The following is a 26,655-nucleotide window of genomic DNA, read 5'->3' as shown; positions in this document are numbered from 1 at the left end:
TGTGATGGTCATTTGGTGTTGCTATAACTTTGTAGAGTAATATATCATCTGCAAATAGTCGTATTTCACTTTTGATGTTCATAGCAATGTCATTGATATAAATTAAGAACAGTACAGGGCCAAGTACAGACCCCTGAGGGACACCAGATATCACTTCACAAATAGATGATTTGGAACCTTCCACTACAACTTGTTGTGTTCGATCGTGGAGAAATGATTTCAGCCAATGTAACATGTTTCCTCTAATTCCATAATATTCTAATTTGTATAGGAGTCTTGAATGTGCTACTTTATCGAATGCTTTGGAGAAGTCTAGTATTGCAGCATCAACTTGGTGGTTGTTGTCCATGTGTTTAGTAATATCATTAATGGTAACAAATAGTTGAGACTCACAGGAGTGTTTGGATCTGAAACCAAACTGGTTTTCTGATAGGATGTTTTGGTCTTCTAAATGCTTCATAATTTGGCTTACTAAAATATGTTCCATTGTTTTGCAGACTACAGATGTGAGTGAAATAGGACGATAGTTTCTTGGGTCAGATTTTGTGCCTTTTTTAAATATTGGAGTAACATAGGCATGTTTCCATTCTGATGGAACAGTACCAGACTCTAATGATTGTTTAAAGATATGAGTTAATATAGGAGAGATTTCGGTTGCTGTAGTTTTCAGTACATATGGATGAATGGAATCTGGTCCAGGAGATTTGGATGAATCACAGTTGGATATTAAGTTGTAGACTCCTTGCTCAGTAATCTCAAACATTGGCAAAGATGGAAATAGAGATGGACCTTTATCAGGGATGGTGGAGGTATCTTCAGTTGTAAATACAGATTTGAAATGTTGGTTTAAGATGTTGGCTTTATCGAATGGATCTGTCACGGTATGGCTACTTTGTGGATCTTTTAAAGTGCTAATGCCACAGTTTCCTTGTTTTCGAGTTTTTAAGTAATGCCACAATGACTTTTTATTGTTGGATGCTGAAATCAGGTTTGTTACATAAGATTTGTGTTGATGCTTAAGTTTATGATCCACCTCCTTCTGTAATGATTTATATTCTAACCAATCGTTTTCACGATGGTGGTGCCGGGCTCGGTTGTATACTCTTTGCTTTTTTCGTATTAATCGCTTTAAGGTAGTAGACATCCATGGTAAATGAGTCCTTGTGCTTAATACTTTGGTAGGAGTATGATCCTTAATGATTTGTTGTAGGTTTTGTACAAAGAACATCCAGTTTTCATCTAGGTTTTGAGGTGTAGAGTTATTTAACTCAAAGTAAACATGTGATAGTTCTGACAGTTTTTCTCTGATTGTATCCCAGTCAGCTGACTTGTAGAGGTAGATGGTTCGGGGATGTTGTTTAATCATACGTGTCGGAGTTTGGACAGATAATATGACTGCATCATGATCACTAAAACCAGGAACTGGCTCGCAAGATAACACAGAATCTGGGTGAGTGGTGAAGCATAAATCTAATGTATTATTACATCTAGTTGGAAAAGTGACTAGTTGAGTCATCTGGGTGTCTTCAGCTAAAGTAATGAGTTTTTCACGGAAGTGACATGGCACATATGACTCTGTTAAAGTACCGTGCTCCCAGTCAATGCCTGGGCAGTTGAAGTCACCACCAAGAATGACTCGGATACGAGGGTATTTCTGTTTGATTGCATCTACAGAGGATTGCAAATCCTCAAGTACTGTGTTGGTTGAGTGAGGGGGACAATAAAAAGAACCAACGATTACATCATTGTTCTTGCCAACATGAACATACGTCCACACAATTTCAATAGGTGAGTCAGTGTCTATTTGTGAGGAGTGGACAGTGTTCTTGACTGAAATAAATACACCGCCACCATAGTTGTTTCTGTCTTTCCTGTAAGTATGAAAGTTCTTTGGAAATATTTCTGAATTTTGAATAGTTTCAGTAAGGTGTGACTCTGTTCCTATAATAATGTCAATGTCATTGTTGATTAAAAAGGTCTCAAGCTGGACTTGTTTGTTCACAACACTACAAAAATTTGCAATAGATAGTTTTAAATCACTTAAAATTACTGTATTAGAGTTTGTAGAAGCAGGGAGTCAGGAGGACTCCATGCTTGTAGTGGGAGCATTGATAGTTTGTTGAACAGATTTTGACATGAACTCTAATTTATTACCATCTGTGCTTACTTTGCAGTGGAGCTTGTTGTTTACGTACAGGGAATCATTTCTCATTTTAATATTTCTTCGCTCAGTGCCATTATCAATTAAAGATCTTCTTTCTTTGAGTAGTAGGCGTTCTTTTTGGCGTTCAAATGGAGTCAGGTCTGGTTTTATGTATACAGGAGCTTCTAGTTTGTTCTTTGAGCTTAAAATGTCAAGTGCCACATTGGAACGAAGGAATTTGATAAGTAAGGGTCTTGGACGCTGGCTTTTGTGATCATATTTTCCAAGACGATAGAGGTCTTTTATATCATTTGACTCAATTTCATTGTCAGCTTTGGACATAGCATCAATTACATTTTCCAAGTCTTGCTTTGTACGGAGTTGGCGATTGGTTTTCTGAGGGCACTCAGGAATGCCATACACTACAACATTGAATTTTCTCTCAGCATTGTTCATGCTTTGGTTAAGGATTTCATGTGTTTCTTTAGCTGTAGTGTTTGAAGGAACAGATGTTTGAGACTTTGATGTCTGCTGTAACTGTTGAGTAGCATCTAACTTGCGCTTTAAATCAAAGAGACAGGTTTGGAGTTCAGTAATCGTTGACATTAAGTTCTCTATTTCGGCTTTGTGTGCTTGTAATTCACAGTACAGACAAAAGAATGTCTGATCTTCTCCAGCTTCACCAAGTACAGCAAGGGTCGCTGCTGATAAGCCCGCGCATCTGCGATGGATCCAGGCGTCACAATAGCCTTCACAGTAGATGGAATCGTCACCCTTTCTGTGCTTGGTGGGCTCTTTGATAGTTTCATCACATATAGGACAAGTAGTGTTTCTTTTAGACTTTTTTCCACATTGATTAGAGCCTTCTTTGGACCTAGGACGCTTTAGAGATAATAATTTTGGACTCTGGGGAGTTGAAATGGCATCTGACGACATTTCTCTGCTCACAAAATGACGAGATAACTTCAAGGTTCGCTGTGAGAGTTGTAGCTTCTTTCTTCTCTAGTTTCACAACGAGTTTCACGATGAGTTTAAGGAGAGGAATAAAATCACTACGCATACCACAATCGAAAATATAAGGCTCCTACGCATACCACAATCGTGTGGCTTCGTACATACCTAGTATTACAATTCCCGATATATTGAAGTGGGTGTGGCTCATAAAAGTACTTATCCTGCTGCAAGAGTACAACTCTTACAATAATCGATTTGTGGGCGTGGCTCCACGTAAGCTTGCAGACGGCCAACGGGCAGTTTCGTGCTACAGACTGCACTTACAAATAAATGGGCGTGGCTGAACGTATATTTGTAATGCGATAAGTGGGCATGGTTCACGAAAGAGCTACGTGACTAGCGTCTATAAGTTTCCACGTCGTCAAACGAACAATTTCGTTGCTCACGTGATCCAATCCTGGTCAAACCCAGATAATTTGTAAACCGGGTCGGACCCGGATAACCCGGAGAAAATGTGACCCGGATGACCCGACCCGGGCCAATTTTTTTTGGGCCCACTTCTGACTTAGAAAATTTTTCTCATTTTGTGAACTTACCGTTTTTGTTTGTTTTACGGAAAGTCACATTTACTCAGGGAGATTGGTGAATCTCGGGGACAAAACCCTCAACTCAACCCAGCTACTGATAGTGGGTTCCTCTGCTCAAGTGTTGTAGCAAAGTCAAGGAACGAAGTATACAGGCAGCTAGACTAAGTCTTACTAGGTGAAGATTTCCTTCACCATCTCACAACACACGAGATGACTGAAACAGATTCAGAAGGGGTGGGGGTAGGGGTGTGGCTGAACGTATGTTTGTAATGCCACGCCCAGGAACAGAAGGGGTGGGGGTGTTGCAGTTGTTATGTCAAACAAAGTACGTTTTCGTTTGTGCTCTGATCTCTCTGATGGAAATGTGGAATCGGTAGAGTTGTATCCTGGTAGTAAACGTGCTATACTGTTGTGTTGTGTTTACAGATCACCCTCAGATTATCATTTTTTTTGACTATCTTACTATGGAGTGTGAAAAAGCTTTACTAAATAGTTCTCAACGTTTGGTTATTTTGGGTGATTTTAATTCTGATCCTACATTGACCAGTTCTTCACAGGTTAAGTTTTTACGTTCATTTATGAATCAGTTTCATTTACTTGAGCTTGTACAAAGTCCTTCTAGGGTGACAGCTACAACTAGTTCACATCTGGATCTTATTCTTACAAATAGTCCATCTCATTTTCAGGCTACTGCTGCTATTCCTTGTGGCAGTAGCAATCATCATTTTATTCTCACTCATTTCTGTGCTCGTGGTATCTCTCAATGTTCTGATCATAAAATTATTTCTCTTAGGCAATACCATAAACTTGACAATGAATTGCTTGATAAGATCTTACTTGATGATTCCTGGTCTGTTGTTTTTGATGTTGATGATATTAATGTTTGTACTGAAGCTTTTACTATTGTTTTGAAATACTTTCTAGATGTATTGGTACCACTACGTAGATTGAGAGTGAAGCGCACTAGTGCTCCTTGGAACCATTCTCGAGAGATAATTTCTGCAAGGCAACAAAGGGACTGGTTGCATCGTCAGGCAATAAAATCTGGCGATCCTAGTGTTTGGTCTAGCTATAGACGTTGTCGCAATAAAGTAACTGCCATGACTCGCTCAGCGAAGAGACAATATATATCTAATTTGGCGTCAGATTTTAAGCATAACTCTTCAAAGTTTTGGAAGCATTTTAACCATTTGCAGAAATGAATTGGAATTAGGAAATGGAAGTCGTTTTACAGTACTCATGAACTTAAAGTATTATGACTACATACACTTTTCAATAATTGATATAATGCACAATCGCTGCCTTGGCACAGCTAAGTGTATTATTGCAATTTTGGCTAGATCTCAATTTGCCAACTCATCACAACTTGAAAGAAGTCAAAGAAAAAGTCAAGAGGTGTCTAAACTCAGGAACAGTGGGAAGAATACTACATAAAATTACTTTGGAATTCTCAAATTTGATGGCTGATGAGTGGAAGAACTGGACACTTCTATGTTTGATCATAGCGCTTTCTGATATACTTCCAGAGAATTATTTAAAATTCTGGCAGTATTATGTGTTGGCATGCAATATTTTGTCATCTTCTGTTGTGTCCTTGAATAACACTGAAGAACATAATTTGATGCAGTCTTTTTTTTTATTGCTGCTGAAGAGCTGTATGGCCGAAGTTCTTAACTATTAATGCACATTTGCAATTGCAGTGTGTATAATTATGGCCCTTGTTATGGCTTTTGGCTGTTTAGTTTTGAACTTATAATGGCATTTTAGGAAAGTTTCACACAAACCATGTTTCAATAGAAACACAGTTGATGCGACGATTCATTGAAAATATGCATATCAGATCTGTTATTTAAGTAATAGCGCGTTTACACTGAACAAATAATTTGAACCTACCTGGTCTGCATCGAATCAGATCAATTACGTTATCAATGTAAACGCACATCAAACCAGACTATACAACTTTGAATCGGGCCACCAAACAGATGTGGTCCACTTCGAGCCAAACCGATTCACATATCTGTATAAACAGAAACAGAGTGCTGTCAAATCATGATCAGGTGATCACTTATGATTAGTGGTGAAACGCGTGCTAAAGCCGTGAAGATATGGAGGTAAACTGGACAGATACAGAAGTATTTAAGTTAATCAGCTGTTGGAGTGAATAGGGAATTCAAGAACAACTTGAGGGGTGCAAACGAAACAAGCATATTTACGAGAGATTGTCAACAGTTTTGGTGGAGCACAATGTCAACAAGACAGGAGAGCAATGTAGAACAAAGCATATCAAACAATTAAGCGACTTTAAAAAATTTTTTTTTCGTTTACAAGATACACGCGTCTACACTGGAAGCAGGTTTTCAAGGCTCTGTCATGGAGCGTCAGATAACTTTTAAATCTTTCCCCGGTTCTAGCAGGAATGGCCAGGATGACATCTACTTTCACGTAAAACGCAACAGCTTAATACGGCCTTTTTCATGGTACAAAGTAGGGGGTTTAACATTACACATAAAACCATTGGCAATGAAAATATTGGCTCACCCCAACAATCCAGGTGCGAACTTTTTAACGAATCCCGGTGATACAAGGCTAGATCGCTCCTTGCTTGAATACTTCAGCTAGCTGTACCGTTCGTGACGAACGTTATACATGATACAAATAATTTTATAAAAATCACCATCTCAATCCAATAGTCGCATACCCCGGCTGAGCACTAATCATTAGTGACGCGCGCGCTATATTGCGTGGGCGAGTTGCAATGGAGAAGCATTCCTTTCGTGAATGTTTAATTCATCAACTTTTCAATGGTCAATAGCTCTTGTACATCATGCTAATAACACATTAGACTATTTTGATCACATGATCCAACTTTGTAAATGTAATCAAATAAATATTAATTTAAAAAAAAAAAGGTTATTATAAAACTTTCAAGTTAGGTGTTTGCAGATCTCCAGCATGTAAATGTAAACCTGTAGAAGAAACGGTCACATTTTAATTGGTGAATTTAAAAAAATCTTTATCACGCACGCACACACACACACACACACACAAACACACACACACACACAAACACACACACACAAACACACACTACACTACACAACATATTCACATAAAAATAAAACACTACAAGGTATGGTAAGGGTTGTTTACATTAGTTAATTTTGTGGTCCACCACATATAGCAACAAGGGAAATGTGTATCTGTGATCAAGAATTTAATTTAGATTCTAATATCATAATTAGATGGTCAGACTACCTTTGTCAAGTAGAGATGAACTGACTTTTGGTAAAAAGCAAGGGGTAGCCAATGCCTTGGGACTCTTGTACACTATGTGAGAAATCCAATCAGAAATACACAAATATTTAGAAACCAAATCCTAAATCCAAAATCACGTAAAAATAATGGAGAAAGTGAGTTTAACAAAGTAGACAATGATCGATCACGAATAGCTAAAACAAGATGTAGATCAACAACTGTACAGGTAGTTACTAGTTAGCAATCTCACTAAATGCTTTTAAAATACATAAAGATCGGGACTCTCGTACACACCATTTGGGTGCTTTGCGTGGACGTTGGCAACCCCTCTGGTACACCATTTCGATGTTTTGCATGGGCGTTGGCTACCCCTCAAAAAAACAAAAACAAAAAGACTATACAGAAGATAAGCCCTGCACAGCTACGTGGGCTTCTTTGTACAAAGCATACACTCACCCTCTTTGTACAAAGCATACACTCACCTTATTTGCACAGTGCCCAATCGTCATCATGGACGCTTCCACCTCCCACCGTGCACTAAAGTAATAGAAGCATCATTAAAATAATAATATAAGCATTAATATTATTATAGCATAACACAGCAGCTCAATATTACAGCATGATAGCAAACCAAAGTATTTATACAGAAAACTACGTCCTAGACATTTAATCGTCTTTGAGCAAGGCCATTTTAACGAAGGCGCAAATTGTGCGTGGGCGGGCGATTCATTACATTCTGTTCGCCGTTTATAACTATCGCTGGCAAACTAATGTATATACAATATCAAAGAACGTATATATTTAAACAGTTGCATGATACTTATACACTGTTTTTTCACTGTCAGCCACTTCTTGTGCGTGGGCGACCCACCACCCCTCCCCTATATGATATACGTGCTATACAGGTGAGCATATAAAAGTTGCTAAAATTAACAGGTTTCTGTAGAATCACTTTTTTAAAAAAAATTCTAATTGAACAAACAGTACATTTTCATACTATAGCTGAATGACATTAAAATATATTGAATTGTTCTGATATGGGTGAAGAAACTTTGCCAAGAGTTAGAGACAACAACAAAGGGACTGGAAATGAGAGGATTGAATGGAAATATTTTGATAAATTAGATGAAATCTTGGCTGCTAGACCGGCCACACACCCACCTGTCTTGCTAGAAACACTGAAGCCCATAGAATCTGACGGTGATCTAACAGATATAGAGGGGCAAGGTGACAGTGTGCATGAGCAGTCCAATGGCATGGAAGATGATAACCAAAGTGAAAGCGGTACTGCTTCTCTCAGTGGCACACCACCCTCACAACATAGTGGTGGCTCTGTAAAAGATGCAGACACAGAAGATATTGCTAAAAATGACTGGGCAGGTATAAAAGGAAAGAAGAGGAAAAGAAGCAAGGGTGAAGTGTTAGAAGATGTTATGACGAAAGCAATGAAAGTGATGACAGATGGGTTGAGAGACAGCGACAAGATGTTCATTGAGCTTGAAGAGAAAAGGATGAAATTTGAAGAGAAGAAAAGAAGGGAAGAATGTGAATTCAAGCTACACATGGTACAAATGTTTCAAGGTGGAATGGGAGGAAATAGTTATTATCTAATCCAAAACAGCCAAGCTGTAAAAAAGTGTGCGGCCCTCAAAAAGGCTATGGTGAAAAAAGATGTGAAATCCAAGGTGGTGGCCAAGAAATGGCTGTGATGGTAGATTAATAGTAAAAATTTTAATAACGATAATTCAGGTGAATTTTGGTGCCGCTTGGTCTTGGCACCAAATTCACCTGAATTGTCGTTATTAAAATTTTTACCATTAACCTACCATCACAGCCATTTCTTGGCCGCCACCTTGGATTTCACATCTTTATTGACCATAGCCTTTTTGAGGGTCGCACACTTTTTTTACAGCTTGGCTGTTTTGGATTAGATTTCACTTCTTTAATTTTTGTATTTGCATACCCCAAAGCCTGTGGCTTTGGGGCTTTTTTAACCTATCTTTTTTCTTCAGCACAGGAAGAAGAAAAGATGAAGCAGATGTTAAATACTTTAAATATTTATGTACAAATTATATATATAATACATATATTTATTACAGAACTCTCTGCATGGTGGTTTCTTTGTAACTTAACACTCTACAAGGTGACTTCTTCTAGCTGATCTCTCTACAGGGTGAATTGTTTGCAGCAGAACTATCTACAAAGTAACTCTTCTTCTAGCTGATCTCTCTACAGGGTGATTTGTTTGTAGCTGAACTATCTACTAGGTAACTTCTTCTAGCTGATCTCTCTACAGGGTGATTTGTTTGTAGTTGAATTCTGTACAGGTGATTTATTTGCAGATGAGCTCTTTACAGAATGATTTCTTTGTAGCTGAACTCTCTACAAGGTAACTTCTTCTGGCTGATCTTTCTACAGGGTGATTTGTTTGTAGCTGAATTTTCTGCAGGGTGACTTGTTTGCAGCTGAACTCTCTACATGATGGTTTCTTTGTAGCTGAAATCTCTACATGGTGAATTCTTCTAGCTGATCTTTCTACAGGGTGATCATGATTTGTTTGTAGCTGAACTTTCTACAAGGAAACTTCTTCTAACTGATCTCTGTACAGGGTGAATTGTTTGCAGCTGAACTGTCTACAAGGTAACTTCTTCTAGCTGATCTCTCTACAGGGTGATTTGTTTGTAGCTGAATTCTGTAAAGGTGATTTGTTTGCAGCTGAACTCTTTACAGAATAGTTTCTTTGTAGCTGAATTCTCTACAAGATAACTTCTTCTAGCTGATCTTTCTACTGGGTGATTCGCTTGTAGCTGAATTTTCTACAGGGTGATGTGTTTGTAGCTGAACTCTCTACATGGTGGTTTCTTTGTTGCTGAACTCTCTACAAGGTGAATTCTTCTAGCTGATTTCTCTACAGGATAATTTGTTTGTAACTGAAGTCTGTACAAGGTGCTTTTTTGTAGGTGATCTCACTGCAGGTTGATTTGTTTGTAGCTGAACTAGCTAAAGGGTGATTTGCTTGTAGCTGACCTCTCTTCAGGGTGATTTGTTTCTAGCTGATTGCTCTACAGGGTGATTTGCTTGTAGTTGAACTCCTTACATTGTGTCTAGTTTCTATCTGATCTCTCTACAGGGTGATTTGTTTGTAGCTGATCTCTCCACAAGTTGATTTGTGTGTAGCTGATCGCTCTGCAGGTTGATGTGTTTGTAGCCGATCTCTCTACAGGGTGATTTTTTGTAGCTGAACTCTCTATACAGTCAAACCTCTCTAATCTGACGCTCAATGGAAGCCATAAATGTTGCTGGATTAAGAAGGTTGTTGGATTATCAAGTCATCTCTGCAATCCGATATTGTACAATATCTAGAATAATGTCAGATTATGCAGGTAAATAACAGGTAAAACTGATCACACAATGTTTTAAAAGTTTAGAATTTGCAAGTATTACAGCTTTTCTTCTATTATTTTCAACCAATTAAATGCTTTGGTTGCTTTAAAATATTTTTGTGATTGTTTTTAATGCTGCTATTATTTTTTGTCGGATTACAAAGGTCAAAAACAATGTATTTCCAAGTCTAGGGAATCAAATTTTGTGTCGGATCACGGAGTACAGAGGTGTCAGATTACAGAGGTTGTTTTCTATACAAAGGTGTCAGTAAATGACATTTTGGTCAGATTAGAGAGGATTCTGGATCACACAGGTGTCGGATTAGACAGATTTGACTGTAAGGTGATTTGTTTGTAGCTGATCTCTCTGCAGGTTGATTTGTTTGTAGCTGAACTCTCTACAGGGTGATTTGTTTGTAGCCGATCTCTCTACAGGGTAATTTGTTTGTAGCTGAACTCTCTATAAGGTGATTTGTTTGTAGCTGATCTCTCTGCAGATTGATTTGTTCTAGCTGAACTCTCTACAGGGTGACTTGCTTGTAGCTGAACTCCTTACATTGTGTCTAATTTCTAGCTGATGTCTTTACAGGGTGATTTTTTTGTAGCTGAACTCTCTACAGGGTGATTTGTTTGTAGCTGATCTCTCTACAGGGTGATTTGTTTGTAGCTGACCTCTCTTCAGGGTGATTTGTTTCTAGCTGATCGCTCTACAGGGTGATTTGCTTGTAGTTGAACTCCTTACATTGTGTCTAGTTTCTATCTGATCTCTCTACAGGGTGATTTGTTTGTCTACAAGTTGATTTGTGTGTAGCTGATCTCTCTGCAGGTTGATGTGTTTGTAGCCGATCTCTACAGGATAATTTGTTTGTAGCTGATCTCTCTGCAGGTTGATTTGTTTTAGCTGAACACTCTACAGGGTGATTTACTTGTAGCTGAACTCCTTACATTGTGTCTAGTTTCTAGCTGATGTCTCTACAGGGTGATTTTTTGTAGCTGAACTCTCTACAGGGTGATTTGTTTCTAGCTTATCTCTCTACAGGTTGATTTGTGTGTAACTGATCTCTCTACAAGCTGATTTGTTTGTAGCTGATCTCTCTGCATGTTGACTTGTTTGTAGCTGATCTCTCTACAAGTTGATTTGTTTGTTGCTGATCGCTCTAAAGATTGATTTGTTTGTAGTTGAACTCTCTGCAAAGTGCTTTGTTTGTAGCTGATCTCTCTACAGGGTAATTTGTTTGTAGCTGAACTCTCTCCATAGTGACTTGTGTGTAGCTGAATTCTCTAGAGAGTGACTTAATTGTAGGTGAACTCTCTACAGGGTGCATGACTTGTTTATAGCTGAACTCTCTTCAGTGTGACTTGTAATGTTCTGAATCTCTACAGTGATATGTTTGTAGCTTAACTCTCCACAGGGTGACTTGCTTCTTGCTGAACTGTCTATAAGATTAACTGTTTGCAGCTGAATTCCCTACAGAATAAATTGTAATGTAATAGAATTCTATAATGGAGTAAATAAATTAGCTGAATGCTCTATTAGGGTGACTGTTCTATTAGAGTATCTCGATCTCGCATTTGCTACACGGAGTTGGCTTTCGAATCATAACTCAGTGGTTTGTAATCCGATTCTTCTGTACTACTGCAAGGACTTTCTATGAAGATTATTCCAGCTATACACCGATTTTCAGCTCATTGCTCTAAGCGGTTTGCTTAGTAGGCGTAAAGCTAATAATTTTTTATTCATAAAAATCGATCGCGTAATTGTGACACAGGTTGGGTTTTGTGTCATATCTCCGTGGTCCTTATCTCGATTCCTATCAAACCACCAAAAGGCACTCCTACGATGGTTACTCCATCTACATAGCAATGTTCAACTCATTCCATGAAGCGGTTTACCCTGTAGACGTGACAACAAATCGATCTTGTTTTACGAAAATAATCGGTCATAACTCCTGAACCATTCATCGGATTTGCACCAAAATTGATTGATTTATTTATTTATTTATTTATACTGAGCAGTCAGCCCTGCTGGTATGCTCAGGAAAAAAAAAAACAACAACAAAAAAACAGTTCTAACTTAACATACAGTAAACCAATTGTTCAACTAATTACAAGCTAGTACTAGTGTGGTAATATAATTGTAAAAGTGATGTGAACGAATCTGGATCAGATGTTTCAATGATGTTAACAGGCAAGGTGTTCCATTCTTTAACAGTTCTTGAGAAGTAGCTGCTCTGATATGATCTGGTGGATGATGATGGAATTATGAGATGCAATGGATGGTATGATCTAGTTTCTCTCGTTGATGGTAAGTAATATGATGGTATGCAGATGGCAAGCTGGTGATGGAGTGCCTTGTGCAGGACTTGTAATCTAGATATCTTGCGACGAGTCTCAAGAGATGGCAGGGATAATTCATTTAACATTGCTGAAACTGAGCTAAATCTACTATAGTCATTATAAATCCATCTGGCTGCACGACGTTGTACCTTCTCTAATTGCTGAATTTGTGAATTGTAGTATGGATCCCACACAGCTGATGCATATTCCATTTGTGGCCTCACCATTGTGATGTATGCAGATTTCTTAACTCTTTGTGAGCAACTACTAAGATTACGTTTCAAAAAGTTGAGGGGTTTTGTCGCCTTTGCTGCTATGGTAGATATGTGTGAAGACCAGGATAATGACTTGTTAATTAAGATGCCCAGATAAGAGTGTTGCTCAGATGTTTCTAATATATGGCCGTTCAGTATTGATGCTAGGATTCGCCTTTGGACTCACTTTCTGTGTGCCAAATTTCAAGGCGATCGGAGTACGCGTTTACACAATTTTTGCAAGTGTGCGAAAACACGAAAAAAAAAACGAAAGAAAAAAAATCGAAACTTTGGCAGCTCGTATCTCGGAAATGGCTGGAGCGATTTCCTTTAAATTTGGAATGTAGACTCCCTTAACTGGCGGGCAACGCTGTAGCAAATTTGGTTCCAATCGGATAAGGGATCACCGAGATACAAAGGTGTGAAAATGACGTTTCTTTCTTCCTGTCAATATACTCACTGTGTAGCGCGCCGGCTTCTTGGGCCGCACGCCACATATCGTGTGTCTTGATCCACCATTTATTTATTTATAAATATTTATAAATATAATTAGCAAAGCCCACTAGGGGCAACACGCTAATGAGCATTACAATCACATATTATATTATATTACTTACAGCGTTCTTAAATGTTTCAAGATCTATTGTGTCGATGTTAGGAATTTGAAGGGAGTTTCATTGAATAATTGTTCGAGGGAGGAAGGAGTATTTGTACACATCAACTCTTGTTTGCAATTGAGTTAGCTTGAGAGGATGTTGAGCACGGGTGGAGGACACTGGAGTTGGTGACGGTAAGCAATGATCAGGTATTGCTAGTAAGTTCCTGACAATCTTGAATAGGAAGGTGAGTCTAGCAATTGTTCTTCTGTTTTGAAGTGTAGGCCATTCAAGACTGGTTAACATGTCTGTGATGCTATCATGGTTTTGGTTAGATCTGTGCCAGGGTTTGTTCAAAACGAAACGAGCAGCGCGGTGTTGAATCATTTCTAGTTTACTAATACTAGTGTGATGATAGGGGTCCCAGATGGTTGAGCAGTATTCTAATGATGGTAAGAGCAATTGTTTGTAGACGTGTTCTTTAATTTCTGATGGTGCATTGTGGAGATTTCTTTTTAAGAATCCAAGGAGTCGATTTGCCTTGTTACAGATGTAATTGATGTGAGGATCCCATGATAATTTGTGGTGGAGACGGATTCCAAGGTAATTGTGTTCTAATACTGTAGCCAGTGGAATGTCGGACATTTTGTATGTGAAAGTACTCTTGTTATGGTGTGTTGTTATCTGTAAAATTTTACATTTGGAGATGTTGAATTCCACCATCCAGTCAGTTGCCCATCTTTTCAGTGAGTTTAAATCATCTTGAAGTATTTTATGGTGTTTTAATGGTTTTGTAAATAAGGATATCTAATCCAAGCTGTAAAAAAAGGGTGCGGCCCTCAAAAAGGCTATGGTGAAAAAAGATGTGAAATCCAAGGTGGCGGCCAAGAAATGGTTGTGATGGTAGGTTAATGGTAAAAATTTTAATAACGACAATTCAAATTCACCTGAATTGTTGTTATTAAAATTTTTACCATTAACCTACCATCACAACCATTTCTTGGCCGCCACCTTGGATTTCACATCTTTTTTCACCATAGCCTTTTTGAGGGCCGCACCCTTTTTTTACAGCTTGGCTGTTTTGGATTAGATTTCATTTCTTTTTGTATTTGTATGCCCCAAAGCCAGCCTATGGCCAGCTTTGGGACTTTTTTAACCTATCTTTTTTTTTTACCACAGGAAGAAGAAAAGATGAAGTAGATGTACTTTAAATATTTTATCAGTAAATGTACAAATTATATATATAATACATATATTGATTACAGAAATCTCCATGGTGGTTTCTTTGCAACTGAACACTCTACAAGGTGACTTCTTCTAGATGCTCTCTCTACAGGGTGAATTATTTGTAGCTGAACGATCTACAAGGTAACTTCTTCTAGATGCTCTCTCTACAGGGTAATTTGTTTGTAGCTGAATTCTGTACAGGCAATTTGTTTGCAGCTGAGCTCTTTACAGAATGATTTCTTTGTAGCTGAACTCTCTACAAGGTAACTTCTTCTAACTGATCTTTCTACAGGGCAATTTGTTTGTGATAGGATTTTATACAGGGTGATTTCTTTGCAGCTGAACTCTCTACATGGTGGTTTCTTTGTAGCTGAACTCTCTACAAGGTAACTTCTTCTAGCTGATCTCTCTACAGGGTGGTTTGTTTGTAACTGAATTCTGTACAGGTGATTTGTTTGCAGCTGAGCTCTTTACAGAATGGTTTCTTTGTAGCTGAACTCTCTAAAAAGGTAACTTCTTCTAACTGATCTTTCTACAGGGCAATTTGTTTCTGGCTGAATTTTCTACAGGGCAATTTCTTTGCAGCTGAACTCTCTACATGGTGGTTTCTTTGTAGCTGAACTATCTACAAGGTAATTTCTTCTAGCTGACCTCTCTACAGGGTGATTTGTTTGTACAGTAGCTGAATTCTGTACAGGTGATTTGTTTGCAGCTGAGCTCTTTACAGAATGGTTTCTTTGTAGCTGTACTCTCTACAAGGTAACTTTTCTAGCTGATGTCTCTACAAGGTCACTAGTTTGTAGCTGAACTCTCTACATGGTGGTTTCTTTGTAACTGAACTTTCTACAAGGTGACTTCTTCTAGCTGATATTTCTACAGGGTGATTTGTTTGTAGCTGAACTCTCTACAAGATAAGCTGATCTCTCTACAGGGAAATTTGTTTGTAGCTGAACTCTCTACAAGGTAACTTCTTCTAGCTGATCTTTCTATAGGGTGATTTGTTTGTAGTGGAATTCTGTAAAGGTGATTTTTTTGCAGCTGAGCTCTTTACAGAATGGTTTCTTTGTAGCTGAACTCTTTACAAGGTAACTTCTTCTAGCTGATGTCTCTACAGGGTCACTAGTTTGTAAACGAATTCTCTACATGGTGGTTTCTTTGTAACTGAACTCTCTACAAGGAAACTTCTCCTAGCTGATCTCTCTACAGGGAGATTTGTTTGTAGCTGAACTCTCTGCAGGTGATTTGTTTGCAGCTGAACTCTCCACATGATGGTTTCTTTGTAGCTGAACTCTCTACAAGGTAACTTCTTCTAGCTGATCTCTGTACAGGATGATTTGCTTGTAGCTGAACTATCAACAAGGTAACTTCTTCTAGCTGATCTCTCTACAGGGTTATTTGTTTGTAGCTGAATTCTGTACGGTTGATTTGTTTGCAGCTGAGCTCTTTACAGAATGGTTTCTTTGTAGCTGAACTCTCTAAAAAGGTAACTTCTTCTAACTGATCTTTCTACAGGGCAATTTGTTTCTGGCTGAATTTTCTACAGGGCAATTTCTTTGCAGCTGAACTCTCTACATGGTGGTTTCTTTGTAGCTGAACTATCTACAAGGTAATTTCTTCTAGCTGACCTCTCTACAGGGTGATTTGTTTGTACAGTAGCTGAATTCTGTACAGGTGATTTGTTTGCAGCTGAGCTCTTTACAGAATGGTTTTTTTGTAGCTGTACTCTCTACAAGGTAACTTTTCTAGCTGATGTCTCTACAAGGTCACTAGTTTGTAGCTGAACTCTCTACATGGTGGTTTCTTTGTAACTGAACTTTCTACAAGGTGACTTCTTCTAGCTGATATTTCTACAGGGTGATTTGTTTGTAGCTGAACTCTCTACAAGATAACTTCTTCTAGCTGATCTCTCTACAGGGAGATTTGTTTGTAGCTGAACTCTCTAAATGATGGGTTTTTTTTTGTAGCTGAACTCTCTACAAGTTAACTTCTTCTAGCTGATCTCTCTACAGGGTGATTTGTTTGTAGCTGAATTCTGTACAGGTGATTTGTGTGCAGCTGAGCTCTTTACAGCATGGTTTCTTTGTAGTTGAACTCTCTGCAAGGTAACTTTTCTAGCTGATGTCTCTACAAGGTCACTAGTTTGTAGCTGAACTCTCTACATGGTGGTTTCTTTGTAACCGAACTTTCTACAAGGTGACTTCTTCTAGCTGATCTTTCTACAGGGAGATTTGTTTGTAGCTGAACTCTCTGCAGGTGATTTGTTTGAAACTGAACTCTCTAAATGATGGTTTCTTTGTAGCTGAACTCTCTAAAAGTTAACTTCTTCTAGCTGATCTCTCTACAGGGTGATTTGTTTGTAGCTGAACTATCTACAAGATAACTTCTTCTAGCTGATCTCTCTACATGGTGATTTATTTGCAGCTGAATTCTGTATAGGTGATTTGTTTGCAGCTGAGCTCTTTAAATAATGGTTTCTTTGTAGATGAACTCTCTACAAGCTAACTTCTTCTAGCTGATGTCTTTACAGGGTCACTAGTTTGTAGCTGAATTCTCTACATGGTGGTTTCTTTGTAACTGAACTCTCTACAAGGTAACTTTTTCTAGCTGATCTTTCTACAGGGTGATTTGTTTGTAGCTGAATTCTGTACAGGTGATTTGTTTGCAGCTGAACTCTTTAAAGAATGGTTTCCTTGTAGCTGAACTCTCTACAAGGTAACTTCTTCTAGCTGATGTCTCTACAAGGTCACTAGTTTGTAGCTGAGCTCTCTACATGGTGGTTTCTTTGTAACTGAACTCTCTACAAGGTGACTTCTTCTAGCTGATCTCTCTACAGGGAGTTTTGTTTGTAGCTGAACTCTCTACATGATGGTTTCTTTGTAGCTGAACTCTCTACAAGGTAACTTCTTCTAGCTAATCTCTCTACAGGGAGTTTTGTTTGTAGCTGAACTCTCTGCAAGGTAACTTCTTCTATTGATCTCTCCACGGGGCGATTTGTTTGTAGCTGAACTCTCTATATGGTGGTTTCTTTGTAGCTGAACTCTACAAGGTGATTTCTTCTAGCTGAACTATCTCTTTCCATAGTTGCATGAACTCCCTACAAGGTAACTTCTTCTAGCTGATCTCTCTATAGGGTGACTTGTGTGTAGCTGATCTCTATACAGGTTTCTTGTTTCTAGCTGATCTCTTGAATTCTCTTCATGGTGACTGCTCTATTAGGATGACTGCTCTATTAGAGTATCTCGATCTCGCACTTACTGCACCAAGTTGGATTTCGTGTTATAACTCCGTGGCTTTAAGTCTGATTCTTCTACACCATTGAAGAGCCTTTCTAAGATGATTACTCCATCTGTACAACGATTTTCAAAGCATTACCCCAAGCGGTTTATCTGGTAGGCGTGGCAAGCAGTCGCTTTTTTATTAACTAATCTCGATTGCGTAATTGTTACACACTGTTGGTTTTTTCGTTGTATCTTCCTATTTTTTAGCTCGATTTCTTTCAAACCACAAAAGGTTTGAGGTTCAATAGTTAACCTATTCACCCACCGATTTTCAGCTTCTTCCCATACGCGGTTTACCCTGTAGGCGTGACAACATATTGGTGTTATTTTTCGTGAATAATCGCTCATAACTCTTTGTCTGTTTATTGTATTCCAGCCAAAGTTGGTACCGAGGGGTCCGTCACGGGCTGGAATCCCGTACAAGTCATTTGGAATCCCTCGGAATCTCGCACAAAATCTGGAATCTTGCCTTGGAATCTTTTGGTTGATTAAAGTCCGTGAATTTCCGAATAATTCCGGATATTCTAATAGCGTGCAACTCGTGGTATGCAGCTCGAGATGCAGCTATAAGCTTGTTGGCCTGTTATAACTTGCCTTGAGCTGTTAATTTCACTTCGCTTTAAACTTATTGTGTCTATATAGGTGTAACAAATGGTTTCATGCTGCTTGTGTGGAATACAATGATCAGATTAAATCGTGGTACTGTGTTGAATGCAGCAAGGAGGAGAAATCTAGCTAGTACACATCATACTTCTGAGCTATGTTAATGATTAGATTGTGACACGTTTTGTTATTGTAGATTATACTTAAGTTCTTACAATTAATTGTACAAAAATCACGAGAAAAATCATGATAAATTGTATACAGGGTTTTTAACACTTTTGAATGAAAGTCGTAGAGCGGCCCGGTTGCGCATGCCTGCGTCTGTACTGTCACTGGACGTTCTAGGAGTGAAAACCATTTGAAATCCCTATCATGGTAGTTTTCATAGCAAGACGTATAATAGCGTTGTTATTTATAGGCAATTACCGGTAATAGATAGCTAACTAATACCACAAGTAGTAGATAGTATACAGACGCAAGAGCAATCGCACTAGCTACGACTTTCATTCAAGAAGCGTCAAAACCCTGTAAAGCAGCTTTCTAGATCATCCTCGTGTTCTACCTCGCCTTCTACAGTATGACTGAGCTTTTCTAGCTGACTGTTAGCCTCGCTGCAAGCTTTGTTGTAACTGGATTTCAGTAATTTAAATATTTCTTGGAATCCGGAATCTTGCCTGAAATTTCGTGGGATTCGGAATCTCGTACAGGATTTTAAGGTCGTGGCGGACCCCTCGGTTGGTACCGAGATGTGCCTTTATATCTCCCTTCTGTGTGCCAAATTTCAAGGCAATCGGATGTGGCGTTCGCGTTTTATAGCAGTTTTTGTAAGTGTGCGACAAGAAAAAGAAAAATAAGAAGAAGAAAAAACGAAGAAACTGAGCCAATTTTTGAAGTCGCATATCTCGGGAACGCGCGAAGCGATTTCGCTCAAATTAGGAATGTGGAGTGCTGCAGTTGGAGGGCATGTCCACAGCAAAAATCGTCTTGTTTCATCAAGGAAGCACAGAGCTACGGAGGTGCGAAAATTGCGTTTTCTTTCTTCCTGTCAATATACTCACGGGTGTTACGCGCCGGCTTCTTGGGCCGCACGACACACTACCGTGTGTCTTGATCATCTGCAAAAAGACGGATCTCACTTTGGATGTTGGCAATGATGTCATTGATATAAATCAAGAATAGAACTGGTCCAAGAACAGACCCTTGGGGAACACCAGATGTTACATCACAACTGGATGATTTAGAACCTTCTACTATAACTTGCTATGTATGACCATGAAGAAAGGATTCAAGCCAGTGTAATACATTCCCTCTTATTCCATAGTGCCTTAGTTTGTAGAGGAGTCTTGAGTGAGATACTTTATCAAAAGCTTTAGAAAAATCTAGTATTGCAGCATCAACTTGTAAATTTGTGTCTATTTGTTTGGCAATGTCGTTGATGGTGATAAATAATTGTGACTCACAAGAGTGCTTAGACCTAAATCCGAACTGTCTGTCAGAAAGAATATTTTGATCTTCCAGATGCTTCATTATTTGACTTACTATAATGTGTTCCATTGATTTGCATATTACTGATGTTAATGAGATGGGGCGATAGTTTTTTGGGTCAGATTTTTGGCCTTTCTTGAATATTGGACTGACATAGGCATGTTTCCATTGGGATGGTACAGTTCCAGTTTCTAGCGATTGTTTAAATATGTGAGTAAGCATAGGAGAAATTTCAGCTACCATATGGTGAGCCATGTCACAGTGATTTGTGTGTATGCTTATTATTGTAACATATATGCATCTGTACCATGTTATTAAAGAACTAATGGTTTTCAAAGTAATTAACCAGTAAAAACCTCACTGTACTATCATCTGTGGTAGTAGTTGATACTGAAGCAACATTGGGTTCTGTCAACTCCAATTCTTCCATCCATTCACCATGAACTTCACAAATGTTATGGAGTACGCAACAAGCAAGGATAATGTTAGGGACATTTCCAACGTACATATCAATCTTCTTACTTAGCCTTCTCCATCTAGCCTTCAACCTTCTGATTGCCATCTCTACTACAACTTGTCCTCTTGAAATTCGATAATTATAATCATTTTGCTACTGTGACAACATTGAACAATGTGGAAATGGCTTTATTAGCCAGGAAAATAAGGGGTATGCAGAATCTCCTGTTAGATACACCAGAATAGTTCCTCCCTAACATGTAGCACATCACTATGAAGTAATTCACCATTGTTTACTTTGTTATATAGTGCAGTGTTAGAAAACACACGTGCATCATGGACACTTCCTTGCCAACCAATGCAGAGATCTCTAAACTGTACATCATGATCAACAACGGCTTGTGTGATAATTGAATGCCAACCTTTACAGTTATAACAGTCTGTGTGATTCATGGCAGGCAGTGTGATTGGTATGTGCTTTCCATCAACAGAACCTGCTCATTGAGGAATATTCCATCTGCTTTGAAATTCTTCTACCACAGTTTTCAAACTCTCGCTAGTGGGAAAGCTGATGTACACTGACTGCAAGTTCTGTACAATAGCTCTGCAAGTTTCATACACAATGACACACACTGTGCATCGAGCTAAACCAAATAGATGAGATACTGTGTGGTATTCTGATGATGTAGCTAGTATCCACAACAAAATTGCTACACGTCTTTCAACAGACACTGGCCTCCTCATGTTTGTATTCTGCTTCTCATTGAGTGGTTGCAACTTGTGGCATAGGTAATTAAATGTCTGCTTACTGACACGAAAATTATTTCTCCAGTCGCGAGGACCAAAGCTATTCAGCACCACATCCTCCCACCATATCAACGATCTTACAAACATCCACATACTCCTGCTCTGCCTTCCAAACAGGAAGAGAACAGCAGCATGGCAAACAGGAATGTAGTTTTCTGCCTGGCATTACGATGCCACCGTATCTGTACTGTTATTATTATTATTATTTATTATTTATCTAATTTGCCAAAATGACAGGGTGGCACCAAAAGGCATAGCCTGTACAAGGGTGCTTCCCTAAACACATACATAACAAAAATAACACTACAAGGACAAAGAATAACAACACAAAAGTACACTACAAAGAAAAGAAACAATAGTTACAATAAGCAAAACACACACAGAGACTTAAAAAGCTACATACAAAAAAGATGATAAATGGAGCGACGAAAATAATTTACAGATTTAATAATGAGAGTATCAAATTATGCAGTGTTCCACAAAAATACAGTATTCACAAAAAAAGAATAACGGTGACTGTTGATAGAAGATAGTAAAGGTACAATAGACAGTTCATGGGCTCTGGTGCAGGAAGTATTACAGCGATAGTAATCATGAAAGTTAAGAGATGTTCTGTTGTTGAGGATATCATACAGTGTTGACACAGACAGATAGTTACGACGATCAGTGAGACTAGGCCAGCGCAGTGAATTAAGACAATCATCAGATGACTTACTCCATTTCCTGGAAATAGGATCCCACTGGCTCCCACATGCCCACCTAGCAGCACGACGTTGTACAGACTCTAGGCCAGATATATCACGAGCAGTATGTGGACTCCACACTTGACGAGCGTACTCAAGCAGTGGTCTAACTAAACATTTGTAAGCTACAGATTTTGCAGCTGTGGTAGCTCTCCATAAACTGTGACGCAGATGGTTTAGTGATCTCCTGGCCTTGGCCGAAACAACTTTACAATGATGAGACCAAGATAATAGATTGAATGTGAACTCCAAGATATTTAACAATAGAATTCCATGAGATGGTGATGCTGTTGATGTTATACATAAAATTGATTAGTTTCCTCTTGTTTGAAATTAAAAATGCCAAACACTACTCTATTGCTATCGCTAAAACTTCTTCTCATCCACAAAAATTCACTCACAGTCAATGACAGCTGTTATATGTGCAATGGCATGTCTACAGTGTTGACACTCGAACTGAAACATAAAGGAATGATTGTGGGTTTCAATATATGCAAGTCCTCAAAAACTGACACAGTTCTTGAGGACTTGCAATCTTCCTTAGTGTCCATAAAGCAGAAATATCCTCATGCCCGTATCATCCTCGGTGGTGATTTTAACTGCCCTGGTATTGATTGGGAACATGGTACTCTAACTGAATCATATATTTCATGTCATTTCCGTCAAAAACGTATTACACTAGCACATGATACCCAGATGTCACAGCTAGTCATCTTTCCTACAAGAGCCCATAATACATTAGACCTATTGTTTACTACTCATCCTGACTCTGTACTATCCTGTAATCCAGCACCAGGGTTAAGTGATCATGATGCAGTATTAGCAACCATTCAAATTCCCTATCATATTTCGAAGAAACCTTCCCGAACAATCTATCTTTACAAATTGGCAGATTGGGACACAATCAGAGGAAAACTATGCAACCTTTCTCATACCTATTTTGAATTAAATCGCATGTCATCTCCAAGCTTGGAAGAAAACTGGACCTTTTTTATGCAGAATCTTCAGCAAATTATTGAAGACCACACTCCTACCAAAACATCAAGTACTATAACTCACTTACCATGGATGTCTAATACTTTGAAACGGCTAATCCGAAAGAAGCAAAGACTGTATAATCGAGCCAGGCGCTATCATCGTGACACTGATTGGTCCGAATACAAATTGCTGCAGAAAGAGGTAAACTTTAAACTTAAACACCAGCACAAAACATATGTGACAAATCTTGTATCATCATCACACAACAGGAAATCTCTTTGGCACTACCTGAAAACTCGTAAGCAAGATAACAATGGCATTGGTACATTAATACATCCCGAAAATGGCAATGCTTTAATACACCCAATTGAAAAGGCAACTGTTTTAAATGATCATTTCAAATCTGTATTCACAACTGATGACGACAGCAGTACCATTCCTGACAAAGGTCCTTCATTACATCCATCTCTACCAGCATTTGAAATCACTGGACAAGGAGTTTACAACATTCTAACCAACTGTGATCCATCAAAATCTCCTGGTCCAGACTCCATACATCCACTTGTACTAAAGACAACAGCAGCTGAAATTTCTCCTATGCTTACTCACATATTTAAACAATCGCTAGAAACTGAAACTGTACCATCCCAATGGAAACATGCCTATGTCAGTCCAATATTCAAGAAAGGCCAAAAATCTGACCCAAAAAACTATCGCCCCATCTCATTAACATCAGTAATATGCAAATCAATGGAACACATTATAGTAAGTCAAATAATGAAGCATCTGGAAGATCAAAATATTCTTTCTGACAGACAGTTCGGATTTAGGTCTAAGCACTCTTGTGAGTCACAATTATTTATCACCATCAACGACATTGCCAAACAAATAGACACAAATTTACAAGTTGATGCTGCAATACTAGATTTTTCTAAAGCTTTTGATAAAGTATCTCACTCAAGACTCCTCTACAAACTATAAGGCACTATGGAATAAGAGGGAATGTATTACACTGGCTTGAATCCTTTCTTCATGGTCGCACACAGCAAGTTATAGTAGAAGGTTCTAAATCATCCACTTGTGATGTAACATCTGGTGTTCCCCAAGGGTCTGTTCTTGGACCAGTTCTATTCTTGATTTATATTAATGACATCATTGCCAACATCCAAAGTGAGATCCGTCTTTTTGCAGATGATATCCTTATTTACAAAACCATTAAAACACCACAAGACCATAAAATACTTCAAGATGATTTAAACTCACTGACAAGATGGGCAACTGACTGGATGGTGGAATTCAACATCTCGAAATGTAAAATTTTACAGATAACAACACACCATAACAAGAGTACTTTCACATACAAAATATCCGACATTCCACTGGCTACAGTATTAGAACACAATTACCTTGGAATCCGTCTCCACCACAAATTATCATGGGATCCTCACATCAATTACATCTGTAACAAGGCAAATCGACTCCTTGGATTCTTAAAAAGAAATCTCCACAATGCACCATCAGAAATTAAAGAACACGTCTACAAACAATTGCTCTTACCATCATTAGAATACTGCTCAACCATCTGGGACCCCTATCATCACACTAGTATTAGTAAACTAGAAATGATTCAACACCGCGCTGCTCGTTTCGTTTTGAACAAACCCTGGCACAGATCTAACCAAAACCATGATAGCATCACAGACATGTTAACCAGTCTTGAATGGCCTACACTTCAAAACAGAAGAACAATTGCTAGACTCACCTTCCTATTCAAGATTGTCAGGAACTTACTAGCAATACCTGATCATTGCTTACCGTCACCAACTCCAGTGTCCTCCACCCGTGCTCAACATCCTCTCAAGCTAACTCAATAGACACAATCCAAAACTACGTAATTGTCATAGCAACAGCTTTCCGCCATTTTGAATGGGGCCAGTATCAATTATTACGATTGCGCTACATTGAAATCCGATGATGAATAAAGCTCGAACTGGGGGGTATTGTCGAACAATTGGACGTGGAAGTCTTCGAGGTTGTAAATTGGTTAGGGGCAGGTGGTTATCAGGGTTGAACAAGGCGCGAAGCATCGACAGCCCAAATTGCCTTGTTGGCCCACACAGGAAGCACTGCGAAGCAAATAGATAGTATTTTAGTATCCATTACTGCGGTAAATTATTTGTGATAGTAACCGTAGTAGCGGCTGACCATCCAGGCGCTCCTTGTACAGGTAAACAAGGGAATTAGTGTCGTCAGCGCTTCGCGCCTTGTTCATCACCTGATAATCACCTGCCTTTAGCCAGAACAAAGAATTTGTAGCATTAAAAGCTTTCATAGACTATTGTTTGACAATACCACTTAGTTCGAGCTTTCTTCATCGCTGAATTTCATGTAGTGCAGTTAGTGATTATTGAAATTGGCCCCATTCAAAATGGCGTCCGAAAAGTGGGCGTGGTTTTGGATTGTGTCTATTGCAAACAAGAGTTGATGTGTACAAATACTCCTTCCTCCCTCGAACAATTATTCAATGGAACTCCCTTCAAATTCCTAACATCGACACAATAGATCTTGAAACATTTAAGAACGCTGTAAGTAATATAATATAATGTGTGATTGTAATGCTCATTAGCGTGTTGCCCCTAGTGGGCTTTGCTAATTAACAATAATAATAATAAAAATAATAATAATAATAAATATAATCCGATCTATGGTGGTGCGTATAAATGGTGAGCATCGATTCGAAGCGCATCAAATCGTATCAAATTCCCAGATTTGAAGTGCAGTATAAACACGAGGCTACTTGAATCTGAACACCAGTCGTTATTCTACACAGGGGCGGATCCAGGGGGCGGGGGGGCTTTGGGGGCTGAAGCCCCCCCTTCATATTTAGGCTTTACTTGATCAATATGCTGAGTATAATAATGAAAATTAAATTTGTCTTAGCATATTATATGATCACTAATAATACAAATGCTCATAAAACCACCTTATAAACATCTTTCCAAGGTATTAAGTGGATTTATGCTAAAGTTCATGCAACAAGGACCCGGATCAGTATTGGAGGTGTACAAGATCGAGATACTCTAATAGAGCAGTCAGCTAACTACTCTAATAGAACATTCACTGGAAACATGTAGTTGGTTCTGTTATGGCCAAATCTTCCTGCACCTATACATACAATGAAGTGCATTGGTCTGTTTAAAGGGTTTCATTCATCTACTTGTGTAGTTAATATGTATGGCAATACTGAAAATCCATCCCTTCTGGAGGAGACTGAGTGTGGCCCCGACTAGACATTGGGTGACCTGCAGTTCGATTCCTGGGGTTGGAGGGATTTTTTCCTTACTTTGGCCCCTTTTCTGTTACACCTTTTCAGCTATAAGTCACTAAGTCTAAGTCCTTGAAATTAGGTTAGGTAATCCTAAGGCTGCAGCACATGTTGCTGCAGACCTTCAGTGCTGGTCACTGTAAAGCATTAATACAATAAATACTTTAGGATTAAGGAAGAAAATCCATCCCTCCTGGAGGAGACTGAGTGTGGCCCCGACTAGACATTGGGTGACCTGCAGTTC

At 38.7% G+C, this 26,655-nt stretch overlaps 1 long non-coding RNA gene across 1 annotated transcript; it reads right to left on the bottom strand.

Annotated features, from left to right (window-relative positions):
* Positions 1–6,465: 6,465 nt before the first annotated feature.
* On the bottom strand, positions 6,466–7,655 carry LOC136265639 (uncharacterized). The gene is made up of 3 exons (XR_010705643.1): positions 7,571–7,655; positions 7,422–7,476; positions 6,466–6,650 (listed from the first exon to the last, which is right to left on the bottom strand). It is a non-coding gene; the product is annotated as an uncharacterized lncRNA (long non-coding RNA).
* Between the last annotated feature and the right edge of the window lie 19,000 nt (positions 7,656–26,655).

This window comes from Dysidea avara, chromosome 9 (assembly GCF_963678975.1).
Source record: "Dysidea avara chromosome 9, odDysAvar1.4, whole genome shotgun sequence".
Taxonomy (NCBI): domain Eukaryota; kingdom Metazoa; phylum Porifera; class Demospongiae; order Dictyoceratida; family Dysideidae; genus Dysidea; species Dysidea avara.
The sequence above is the reverse complement of the archived record's forward strand: the minus strand, read 5'-3'. Positions and strand labels throughout refer to the sequence as shown.